This window comes from Gymnodraco acuticeps, unplaced genomic scaffold (assembly GCF_902827175.1).
Source record: "Gymnodraco acuticeps unplaced genomic scaffold, fGymAcu1.1, whole genome shotgun sequence".
NCBI classification, from domain to species: Eukaryota; Metazoa; Chordata; class Actinopteri; order Perciformes; family Bathydraconidae; genus Gymnodraco; species Gymnodraco acuticeps.
In genome coordinates this window covers 2,664,717-2,676,681 of record NW_022990947.1, presented here as the reverse complement: position 1 = coordinate 2,676,681, position 11,965 = coordinate 2,664,717, and the positions used below count along the sequence as shown (strand labels likewise).

The 11,965-nt window shown below is 41.4% G+C and overlaps 1 long non-coding RNA gene across 1 annotated transcript; it reads left to right on the top strand.

Moving 5' to 3' along the window:
- The first annotated feature begins 3,573 nt into the window (after positions 1-3,573).
- LOC117558589 lies at positions 3,574-10,741 on the top strand. The gene is made up of 3 exons (XR_004570847.1): positions 3,574-3,710; positions 8,968-9,113; positions 9,905-10,741. It is a non-coding gene; the product is annotated as an uncharacterized LOC117558589 (long non-coding RNA).
- Positions 10,742-11,965: the final 1,224 nt, after the last annotated feature.

The window sequence follows — 11,965 nt, the reverse complement described above, 5'->3', positions numbered from 1 at the left end:
TTAAATTATCATTATGTGTAAATCTTCTTAAGTTTGTGCGTAATGACAAAAACATCTAAAAGTTACCTTTGGACAGAGACTACAAGTAGTGGAGCAGTCCAAATGTCCCATAATATCCTATTTTAACCTAGTGGTACACTGTAAAAAAAAAAGTATCGTACTGTATTATTTTACAGACCTTTCTTGTTTTTCTATATTACGTGTAAATACCATAAAAATACAGTAGGCTACATTACTTTTATTTAAAATAAATAAAGGTTTTATTCTGTAAATTGGTTTGATGAGAATTTAATAATTCCATTGTTTAATTGTCTTGAATGTTAAATTACATTGAATTCTATGTAAAAACACATAAAATACACATAATTTTACTGCATGTAAAATGAAGGCAACTTTCTTTTTTTTGTTGCAGTAAAACCTTAAATTTAATGTAACAAAATGTAAAAAAACAAAAAATAACTGTATTCTGTACTGTTGTAGAATAAAAATAAATCTTATTATAAAACATCTCTAAAATGTTAAAGTTCACATGTCATGCTTTTCCGGTTATTACCCGTCCCCTTGTGTGTTATGAAGGTTTTTATGCATGTAAACGGTGTGCAGAGTCAAAACCCTCAAAGTACACCATGTAGTGAGTAAACTCTAATACAGAAAATACCTCCCCAAAACGCCTCGTTGGTGAAACGTCATCATCCATTTGATTCTTCCGGGGACATCTGATGTCATGTCGTGTATACCCGGAACGAAATGGACCAATCCGTGGAGCCGTTACGTTACGTCCGCGGAGCCGTTACGTTAAGCCTCCGCTGATTGGTCCAAATTGACCAATCCACGGACTTCCTCACACACTCAGTGCATGCAGCTCTGCTGATCTCTCCTCCCTGGCTGATAACAGACAGTTGGGATCGCGGCGAAATTCTCTCTGCAGACCCATTCTCACACCGTTTATCAACCTTTTTCTTACTCAATATCAAGCCACACTTATTGTTTTTACTTCGGCTGTGACTTTGTGTGTGCTCAGGCCTCAGGGTGAGTTTGGCTGTGTTTCGCTGTGTATCGCTAAACAAGGAAATCACACCTCCACGGAGCTTAGCGCGATTCACAACGTCCCGACTGGTCCCGACCAATCGGAGCACACTGGGAGGGGGGGGGCAAGAGCTGCAACGAGCCGTTTAGTGGAGAGACTAGGCTTGTTTGAGACCTGTGCAGACCTGCGCAGTTGCGATCAACGTCTTGCTAGTGCGTTGCATGATGGTTAGTCATTTTGTCCGACTTGCTCTGGAGGCTCGCCTACATGAGACATTGAAATCTCGCGGGACAAAGACGCCCGCAGCCTTGAGAGCGAGGCGCGGCGAGGCGGCGCAGTTGCTCTCCACGGGCTGCGGAAGCGAAATGCTTGATGGGAAACGACTCGCTGGTATCTCGAGCTGAGCGCTCATTGGTGGTTTTTACCACGTGCTGGTGATGAAACTCTCCAATTGGCTCGGCAAAAGTTTGTTGTTGTTTTGTGTCAGTTTTACGTCACCACATCCATTCCCATTTTTCATCATTGTTCCACAATGTTTATCATCATGAAATTAATATCTATATATTTTATACTATACTTGCACTGCTTACCGTTTCATACTTTATATATCTTAGCATATTCATACACACTGTTCATACTGCTCTCAGGCTGCTGTGTATATCTAGTGTATTCATACCCTGTTTATTCATCATTCAATTCATTCTATATTTTATTCTGTAGATTGTGTACATTACTTTTCACTTTACTGCTTGTTGCACTCCTGGTTGGAAGCTAAACTGTATTTCGTTGTCTCAGTACCTGTAATATGTGCAATAACAATAAAGTTGAATCTAATCTTGAGCAGGAACAAATATATTTACTTAGTACATATCTGACATTAACGATTAAACACATGTGTGCATTCTTTATAAATGCAAACCGAGTCAAGCCGACTCCGGAGGTGGTGGTATGCACCTTAAAGTTGTTTGCAATCCGCCAAATAACCGAGAGAAGAAGAAGGCGAAGAAGAAGAAGAAGAAGAAGCCGACTCCGAGCTGTCCGACTTCAGGTAAGCTTTTTGAGACCTCCCCCGGCTGCGATCGGCTATTCTCGTCTACTTTCGAGGCGAGCCGCAACGCGTCTAAAACAAGCCTAGTGAATACACGTAGTTTACAGACATGCTGTATGCGAAACAATGTGAGTTTGGAAAATTGCACAGTATAAATCTATTCTAGTAGACCTCAACAATGGAATTATGATCAGTGGAAATGCCATGACACGTGACCTTTAAATAAATGTATATATCACCTCAAGCTCAACCTTGACAAGACTCAGCTGCTCTTCCTCCCGGGAAAAGATTGTCCCACTCTTGACCTAACAATCAACATCGGCACCTCAGTTGTTTCCCCGACTCAGACTGCAAGGAATCTGGGTGTGACCCTAGATAACAACCTGTCCTTCACTGCAAACATCGCTGCTACAACCCGTTGCTGCAGATACACGCTTTACAACATCAGGAGGATACGTCCCCAGCTGACACAGAAAGCGACTCAGGTTCTGGTCCAGGCTCTCGTCATCTCACGCCTAGACTACTGCAACTCCCTCCTGGCTGGTCTACCTGCATGTGCCATCCGACCTCTGCAGCTCATCCAGAATGCAGCGGCTCTTCTGGTCTTCAACCTTCCTAAATGTTCCCACACTACTCCGCTCCTCCGCTCCCTCCACTGGCTTCCGGTAACTGCTAGAATCCACTTCAAGACACTGGTACTTGCTTACCATGCTGCGAATGGATCTGGCCCTTCGTACATCCAGGACATGGTTAAACCGTACACCCCAGCGCGTGCACTACGCTCTGCATCAGCCAAACGACTCGCTGCGCCCTCGCTGCGAGGGGGACCCAAGTTCCCATCGGCGAAAACACGTGGGTTTGCTGTCCTGGCTCCAGGATAGTGGAATGAGCTCCCCATTGACATCAGGACAGCAGATAGCTTGCACATCTTCCGGCGCAAACTGAAAACTCATCTCTTTCGACTCCACTTCGAGCGATAGAACTATTAACGAAGCACTTTTATACTAATAAAGGACTGGCTTATCTAAAGCCAGTTGAGTAGCACTTGAAATGTTTTTGCTCTATGAAGCCTGATGTACTTATATGATTCTGTTTTCTTCAAGTTGTATTTTGTTGGTAGAACGCACTTATTGTAAGTCGCTTTGGATAAAAGTGTCAGCTAAATGCAATGTAATGTAATGTAATATATCTTCACAAAAAATGTAATATATTGCAGAAATACCTAAAAATGATTTTGTGTAAATAAAGTAGTTTTCATAGTAGGCCTATACTAAAATAGTTAACTATAAAAAAAAAGTGTCAAATAAAAAAAACGTAAAATGTATGTAAAAAGCTACGGCACTTGAAGTGGAATCCAGCCATACAACGGCAGACAAGACAAGCAGGATTGGAATGAGTCCACAACACTCCTGATTGGTTGATATAAACGTCATCGAAAAAACATGCCAATGAGCACTGTCCGCGCCTTTCAATCCAATTTGAAACTTCCAGGTCAGTTTGAGCGGCTCTCCTGCGGAGCTACAGCTGTCTGTATGTCTGCTCACGAGTTTATGGACTAATATCGAAATAGTTTTACATCTACACGTTAAATATGAGCATCGGGACGTCAACAGAGAACAGAAGACTTGAGATCTGGTGAGTCCTGCAACTGTAATGGAGTTAAACATGTATTTCGATTATCCTTAGTTTGTGAATGTTTAATTGTGTATTTAAGGTTACGTTTATTCTTCTAGTTCAGTGAGTTTTGAGGGATGAGACATATTTTAAGGGAATCTGTGGAATATCAGCTTTCATATGATACGTTTGTGCAGATAGCATGAAGTAAACAAGATCGCTGTTACCAGTTATGTGCTAAAGTAGCGTTAGCCCCGTTAGCTGTTAGACTTGTGTTTCGTTTAGTTAAACATTGTTAATATCGTCAGTTAGCTGAGTTTCTTCCCGTTAAGTGGGTAAGCATCATTAATAGGTTGTTACATTTTAAGAAGTCCTGAGATGCTGTTTCTTGCAAGATGTCCCACCGGCGGGACAATCGGGCTATACAGGTTAACAAGGTGGCTGCTAACGTTAGCTTACAGCTTATTGCAGTGCTGCCGCCATCCTCTTGTCTCCAACGCGGGACGATTACACATAAACGTGCAGCAGGGTGTCACAGTGTTGTCGCCAATCTTATTGTAAAGTTTCACAGCTTTTTTACTGCGGAATCCAGTTTGTTAATGTTCAGTAGCCAACAGCTATCATAGCATAAACTGCTAACCACTAACGTTTGGCTAACTTGCTAGTTAGCTCTGCTCTATATATTACAAGCTAACATGACTAGCTAATTTCACACTGTGTGAACTAAAATAGTTGTTGTATTACTACATCATACATGCTTGGTCCAAATCTCTGCTAAAATTATTATTTTTAACAAAATTATAATTAAAGTATCTTTATTTTTTTGCATTTGTATCACACTTGGCATAAACTATTTTAGTTCATCAATTAGAACTGGAGAATTAAAATAATGATTTGTGGTAATCAAAAACAATGTATTTAAAGTAGGGCTGTCAGTCGATTAAAATATTTAATCGCGATTAATCGCATGATTGTCCATAGTTAATCGAGATTAATCGCAAATTAATCGCACATTTTTGATCTGTTCTAAATGTACCTTAGAGGAATATTTTTCAAGTTTTTAATACTGTTATCAACATATGAGTGGACAAATATGCTTTATGCTAATGTTTATTATCATTTGAACAATGACAAATATTCTCATGAATATTAAACACAACAACCTCTGAACATTACAAATATTCGCCTCAATTCAACCTGGAACCTCTCATACAATCATACAATACAAATGGTGTGTGTGTGTGTGTGTGTGTGTGTGTGTGTGTGTGTGTGTGTGTGTGTGTGTGTGTGTGTGTGTGTGTGTGTGTGTGTGTGTGTGTGTGTGTGTGTGTGTGTGTGTGTGTGTGTGTGTGTGTGTGTGTGTGTGTGTGTGTGTGTGTGTGTGTGTGTGTGTGTGTGTGTGTGTGTTCTATGTGCAACTCAAGGCATATGCTAGAACGGGAGCTGCCTGGACGCTGCAATCATGTTGCACTATCCGTGCTGAGTGTGCTGACTTTTCGTACAATGTCCCACTGTCTGGCTTCCTGCATAAAGTCAAGTGCTCGGCGCAGTTGTGGCGAAATGTCGCTCCTCTGTTTTCATTTAAACAGCTCCATATCCGTTAGCGCAGCTAGCTAGCACCAGATGCTAACAACAACAATGCACGTAAGGTCTCTCTCTCGCTCGCTCGGGCCACACATACACACACCCTCCCGGTCCTCCCAACAACCAGTCGGTGCCTGCCGGTGAGCGTGGAAGTGTGGTCTGCCACAAGCGGGCGGCAGACCACACTCGATGCGCTCTGAAACTACGGGGCGGCCGAGGAAAAAAAATACACATGCGTTAATCGCGTTAAAATAATTAGTGGCGTTAATTTTTTTTTTGCGTTATTAACGCGTTAACTTGACAGCCCTAATTTAAAGAAACACTAGGAATAACATAAGAAATAATACGGATAATTTTTTACCCATGTTGTACCTTAGAAGCAACCCGGTATCACGGTGAGACGTGAACATGTGACGCTTTACCATTGCTGGGAGACGTGAAGATGTCACGGTTTCGTCTTTTCAAAACGTGAAAAGCGTGACAGCTACACGGTATTGTTAACCCATGTTAACCAGTGGAGAAATAACCGGAAATACCAAGCAAATGCTACCCCGACGTAATGATTTATTTTTTAATAGTCACACTCGATTACAGCGATGTTCTTGTTGCCCCAGCTGGTCGACACCTCTTTGAGCAGAAACAAAGGCTACATTAATATATTAAATCGATGTTAATCCATGCGTGTGGATGTGGAATTAACGGACGTGACGTTGTGCAATTGAGTTGCCAAGCAACAGCTTCGGTTCATGTTAATTTACAAACTATTCAACTACAACCGTAGTTATATTTAAAAACATGTTAGAAGGCCTCACGAAATACTTTAATGCACATTAAAATGTAAATGTGAAGGAATGTGTGTATAACAAAATAAATCGGTCATTAAACGAAACCGGAAACAGACGTAGGCAAGATCCTCAGCTCGATGATTGGATGGTTATCCGCAATGCATGCTGGGATTTGGTGTTTATGTGATGTGAAATCTGAAAACGTTTTTTAAAAATACAATAATACTTTATTCCGAGTGTGCTTGCTTTTCTCTTTGAAAGTCATCACATAACGGCATTGTAATACACGGTTCGGCTGCATTAAATATGACATATCTGCCGTAATTCTCTATTTATAGAGCCGTGCTGAGAAGACTTCTAGACAAACATGAGGCACTGAAAAGGTGACGTGGATCATAAATATATAAGCAATTAAACAGCATCTTACATTTCTTTTCACACAATACGTCTCCTTGCAGTATCAACACTAATTCGGCTGACTTTTATATTTGATCCAATTGGTAGATAGGCTGTATTTACACCATAACCGTGCAGAGCTGATAGAAAGGGACACCTAGTGGTCAAAGCACGTTATTGAATTGTATTATTTTATTATTAGATATTAATAGGAGGATGTGCAAAACAGACAAACTAATAAGGCTTAATTTAAACATTAAAGAGTACTTTAGGTTAAGGTCTTATTTTGAATAAGAAAAAAGCTTTAAGAAGAATATGGAGGGATGAAACCCTCTTGAAACCGCAGGTCCTTCCTTCCTGCAGCGGTCAGACTTTACAACCAGCACTGCCCCTAGTAGACCCTCCTACACACACCACAACACAGACTATAACACCCCTTGCTGCTAAATACAAACCAACTTTGTGCAATATGTGCTATATGTGCAATATATATATGCCATTAATAACTGTGTAATTTATACCTGGCCACTAAATCAATATATATGCCGTTTTGTTTTTGATCTGTATTTTTGAAAATTATGTAACTTTTTATCTTTTTTTTAGCATATTGTTTATTATATTATAACTTAGTACTTTTTTAGCATATTGTTTATTTTATTCTAACTTAGTACTTTTTTAACGCATGTAAGATATGCAACACTAAGCTGTCTGTGGCTCTTTCCTGCTGTAACGCTGCACATTTCCCCTCTGTGGAACTAATAAAGGCATTATGATTCTGATTCTTTAATGGTCACACATGCAGAGCACACAGCACACACAGTGACATTTGTATCTACAGATAAATATTAAGCCTGACAAAGTACTTAACGTCTAATATATCGCTTTCCTGCAATGTTAACTATGTTTAAGCACTTATTTGTTTATTATTTGTTTATTATTAAACTGATATTATACATAATATATTATACTCTTATAAGATGTATGTAGATAGTATAAGAAATGTGCAGAATGACAGTTTTAATGGTGGAGTATACACACATATTGATAGATGTCTTGTAATGCACTGTTGAGGAACCTGCGACCCAAGTTTTTCATTCATTGCATAACTACACAGTAGTTGTGTATATGATATGTCAATAAACCTTAGCTTATAAAATCTTGAAATCTTGAAAGGGATGTTCAAACTAGTCATTATATACAGTCTTTAATGAACTATTAGTAGAGAATAACGAGTAATGAATATACTTTATAGAGATCCTATTAATATCTAATAATAATATAATACAATTCAATAACGTGCTTTGACCACCAGGTGTCCCTTTCTATCAGCTGTGCACCTTTATGGTGTAAATACAGCAGATCTACCAACTGGATCAAATATAAAAGTCAGCCGAATTAGTGTTGATACTGCAAGGAGACGCATTGTGTGAAAATAAATGTAAGATGTTGTATAATTGCTTATATATTTATGATCAACGTCACGTATTCAGTTTTGGCGGCAGTTCTCCTGTTTGTCTAGAAGTCTTCTCAGCACGGCTCTATAAATAGAGAACTACGGCAGATATGTCATATTTAATGCAGCCGAACCGTGTATTACAAAGCCGTTATGTGATGACTTTCAAAGAGTAAAGCAAGCACACTCGGAATAAAGTATTATTGTATTTTTTTTAAATGTTTTCAGATTTCACATCACATAAACACCAAATCCCAGCATGCATTGCGGATAACCATCCAATCATCGAGCTGAGGATCTTGCCTACGTCTGTTTCCGGTTTCGTTTAATGACCGATGTATTTTGTTATACACACATTCCTTCACATTTACATTTTAATGTGCATTAAAGTATTTTGTGAGGCCTTCTAACATGTTTTTAAATATAACTACGGTTGTAGTTGAATAGTTTGTAAATTAACATGAACCGAAGCTGTTGCTTGGCAACTCAATCGCACAACGTCACGTCCGTTAATTCCACATCCACACGCATGGATTAAGATCGATTTAATACATTAATGTAGCCTTTGTTTCTGCTCAAAGAGGTGTCGACCAGCTGGGGCAACAAGAAAATCGCTGTAATCGAGTGTGACTATTAAAAAATAAATCATTACGTCGGGGTAGCATTTGCTTGGTATTTCCGGTTATTTCTCCACTGGTTAACATGGGTTAACAATACCGTGTAGCTGTCACGCTTTTCACGTTTTGAAAAGACGAAACCGTGACATCTTCACGTCTCCCAGCAATGGTAAAGCGTCACATGTTCACGTCTCACCGTGATACCGGGTTGCTTAGAAGTGTAGTGATACAAACGTGATTTTTATTTAAAAAAAGTAAGAAAGTTAAAATGAAAATTAGAATTGGTGTTGATCAAAAACAGGTTAATTGAGGAATTCCTGGAGGTAATTTATTGCAAAGATATTTACAATTTAAACTCATTTGGGTCACTTTTGACGCATGTTGGTTGTATGTTGTGTAACAAAGGGTTACCATGACAGCTGTGATGTTCACTCTTTTGACAGAGCACCAGTGGACAGTGAAGTCTATGGAACAGAACATGTGATGGCTTTGTGTGGAAAGCTGCTGAAGCCAGCCGGTGACTCCTCATCAGTCTCTCCAGGCAGCACCCAGCTATTCTTCCATCTTGTAGATGAAAAGACTTTGATATGTGAGTAATAACTAACTTGTCTCTAACATAATATTGAATGTCAGTGTTTCCCCTAGGTTTACTGCTGATATATTCTTTAAATCCTCTGGAGCAGAGAGAGGAGCTGTGGATTATTGTTATTTATTAATGCATCAGTGTTTCTTAGGGTCAAAAACACTAAACTCAACTTAAAATGAAAGCGTTTAGTTTATTTAATAAAAGAGCTCATGTTCAATGTGAAAAGTGACCGTAGATATAGATTAGTTGCAATTTGGTGCTATATATATTTAAAAAAAAAAAAAAAAGAATACAAAAATATATATGGGTTAGGGTTAATCCTATCCAGTGGTTAGTTTTAGGGTAAGCTCCACTGTTTTTTTATTTTATGTATTCACTTTAAGAGAAAGGGATTTCAGAAACAAGTCGCACAAGTTTGGCTCGAGGTAAAATTAACAAAAGGTAACTGTTGTTACCCCTTCTAAACTTATGAAATAATGAGAAAAATATGAACGACTCTTCATAGAGCCACGTCCACACAGCTTTAAAGTTGTAGGAAGCTGAAGCATTACATTCGTGCCAACGGCTAGTTGTCGTTTCTAAGGTATTAGAAAGTTGGTGTTCTGGAAGGTTTAGCATAGGATCAATTCCCTTGGGATGCTCTCAATAACTGTTTTACAATTTTTTGTGTGTGTTTTGTGTAACCCTGCTTCAAAGGTCCATCATACAAGATGTAGGGGATCTATTGGCAGCTGCTGATAATAACATCCATCATTATGGTTTACTAATAGTTATCACTTCACTTCCTCCTCCAGCACCTGGACACAGCAGGAACCTACGCCAGGATCCTGTTTGTGGTCTTCAGCTCTGCCTTCAACACCATCATCCCGGCTCTGCTGCAGGACAAGTTCTCCCAGCTGCACGTGCCCAACTCCACCTGCAGGTGGATCACAGACTTCCTGTCTGACAGGAAGCAGCACGTGAGGCTGGGGAAACACCTCTCTGACTCCCGGACCATCAGCACCGGTTCTCCTCAAGGCTGCGTTCTTTCCCCTCTGCTCTTCTCCCTGTACACCAACAGCTGCACCTTCAGTCACCAGTCTGTCAAGCTACTGAAGTTCGACACCACCCTCATCGGACTCATCTCTGGTGGGGAGGAGTCTGCCTACAGGTGGGAGATGGACCATCTGGTGACCTGGTGTGGGGAAAACCACCTGGAGCTCAACGCTCTCAAGACAGTGGAGATGGTTGTGGACTTTAGGAAGAACGCAGCCCCACCCACCCCCATCACTCTGTGTGACTCCCAGTAACTGCTGTGGAGTCTTTCCGCTTCCTGGGCACCATCATCGCCCAGGACCTCAAACGGGAGCAGAACATGCTCCCTCATCAAAAAAGCCCAGCAGAGGATACTCCATCACCATCTGGTACGCTGCAGCCACAGCCAAGAATAAGGGCAGGCTGCAGCGTGTCATCCGCTCTGCAGAGAGGGTGATCGGCTGTAATCTGCCATCCCTCCACGACCTGCACGCCTCCAGGACCCTGAGGCGGGAAGATAGTGGCCGACCCCTCCCACCCTGGACACAAACTGTTCACCCCCCTCCCCTCCGCGCTCCATCCGGACCAGAACCTCTCTCCATCAGGACCAAAACCTCTCGCCACCTCAACAAGGTGTTAGTTTTTTATTTGTATGTATGCACCACGACACCTAGTCAAATTCCTCGTACGTGTGAACCTACCTGGCTATAAACCCGTTTCTAATTCTGATCTGTTTGTCCTCTAGGTTGCACTGCCACGTCTACAGTAGCGCAGAATGGACAGAGGAAACATGATTGGGCCTCAAGTTTTTTGCAGCCAACATACATTATCCTACAAACTTGGGATAGGAGGGTGAGTGAACAAGCTATCCATTGGTTGGAACCTACCATTGTTAGACATACTAAATCCTGCACACTGCTCCTTCAAATTGACAATGTAAACATATGTCGCCATTTTGTAAATCTTGTTATTTTCTGCAAACTACTTATTAGCGCTCGGTGACACCACTTCCGGCTCGGTGACACCACTTCCGTTTGATGAGGGAGTGAGCAGACGTGTGCGTGGAGGGCTCCTGACAAACTTTTCTATACCTTTCAAATACTACTCAAAGCCGATCTGGTAACCGAATCAAACCACGCTCATATTTAAGGGAACTATGAAGTAATGTCTAAGGGGAAACAGAAACAGCCATCGACATCAACCACACAAACAACCAGAGCTGCGACCACAGCGGCTAAGATAGCAGCTAACATGGCTGCCGCTTGCCCAGTTACCAAGGGGGACCTAGAGGCTCTTCTCAGTAAACAAAGTGATAGTTTCAAATCCGATATGGCTAGACTGTTAAAATAATCAACGGACTCCCTGGAGAGGTCGGTAAACTCACTGGGACAACAAGTGGCATCGTTCAACAGCCGCCTCGACAAAACCGAAGTAGTGGTGGGTGAAAACTTTGAGAAACTCACCTTGATGGAAGCCACTGTTCAGTCCCTACAGTCCCAAACCATCACACTCCAGGAGCGGGTGGATGACCTCGAAAACCGGTCCAGGCGGTCCAACTTGAGGATAATAAACATACCCGAGGTGCGCGAGAGGGGTCAGGACCCGATAAAGTTTGTGTCTGACTTGATAATGGAGGTGACGGGTCCCGGTGTTCTCAGCAGTCCTCCGGAGATAGAACGAGCCCACCGCTCCCTGGGTCCCAGACCGGGAGACTCCAACAACACGGGGAAACCTCGGGCCTTCATTGTAAAATTCCTCCGTTTCCAGGAAAAAGAAGCAGTCTTAAGATGGGCCAGACAACACAAGCTGGATTACGGCGGCACCGAGTTGAGAGTTTATCC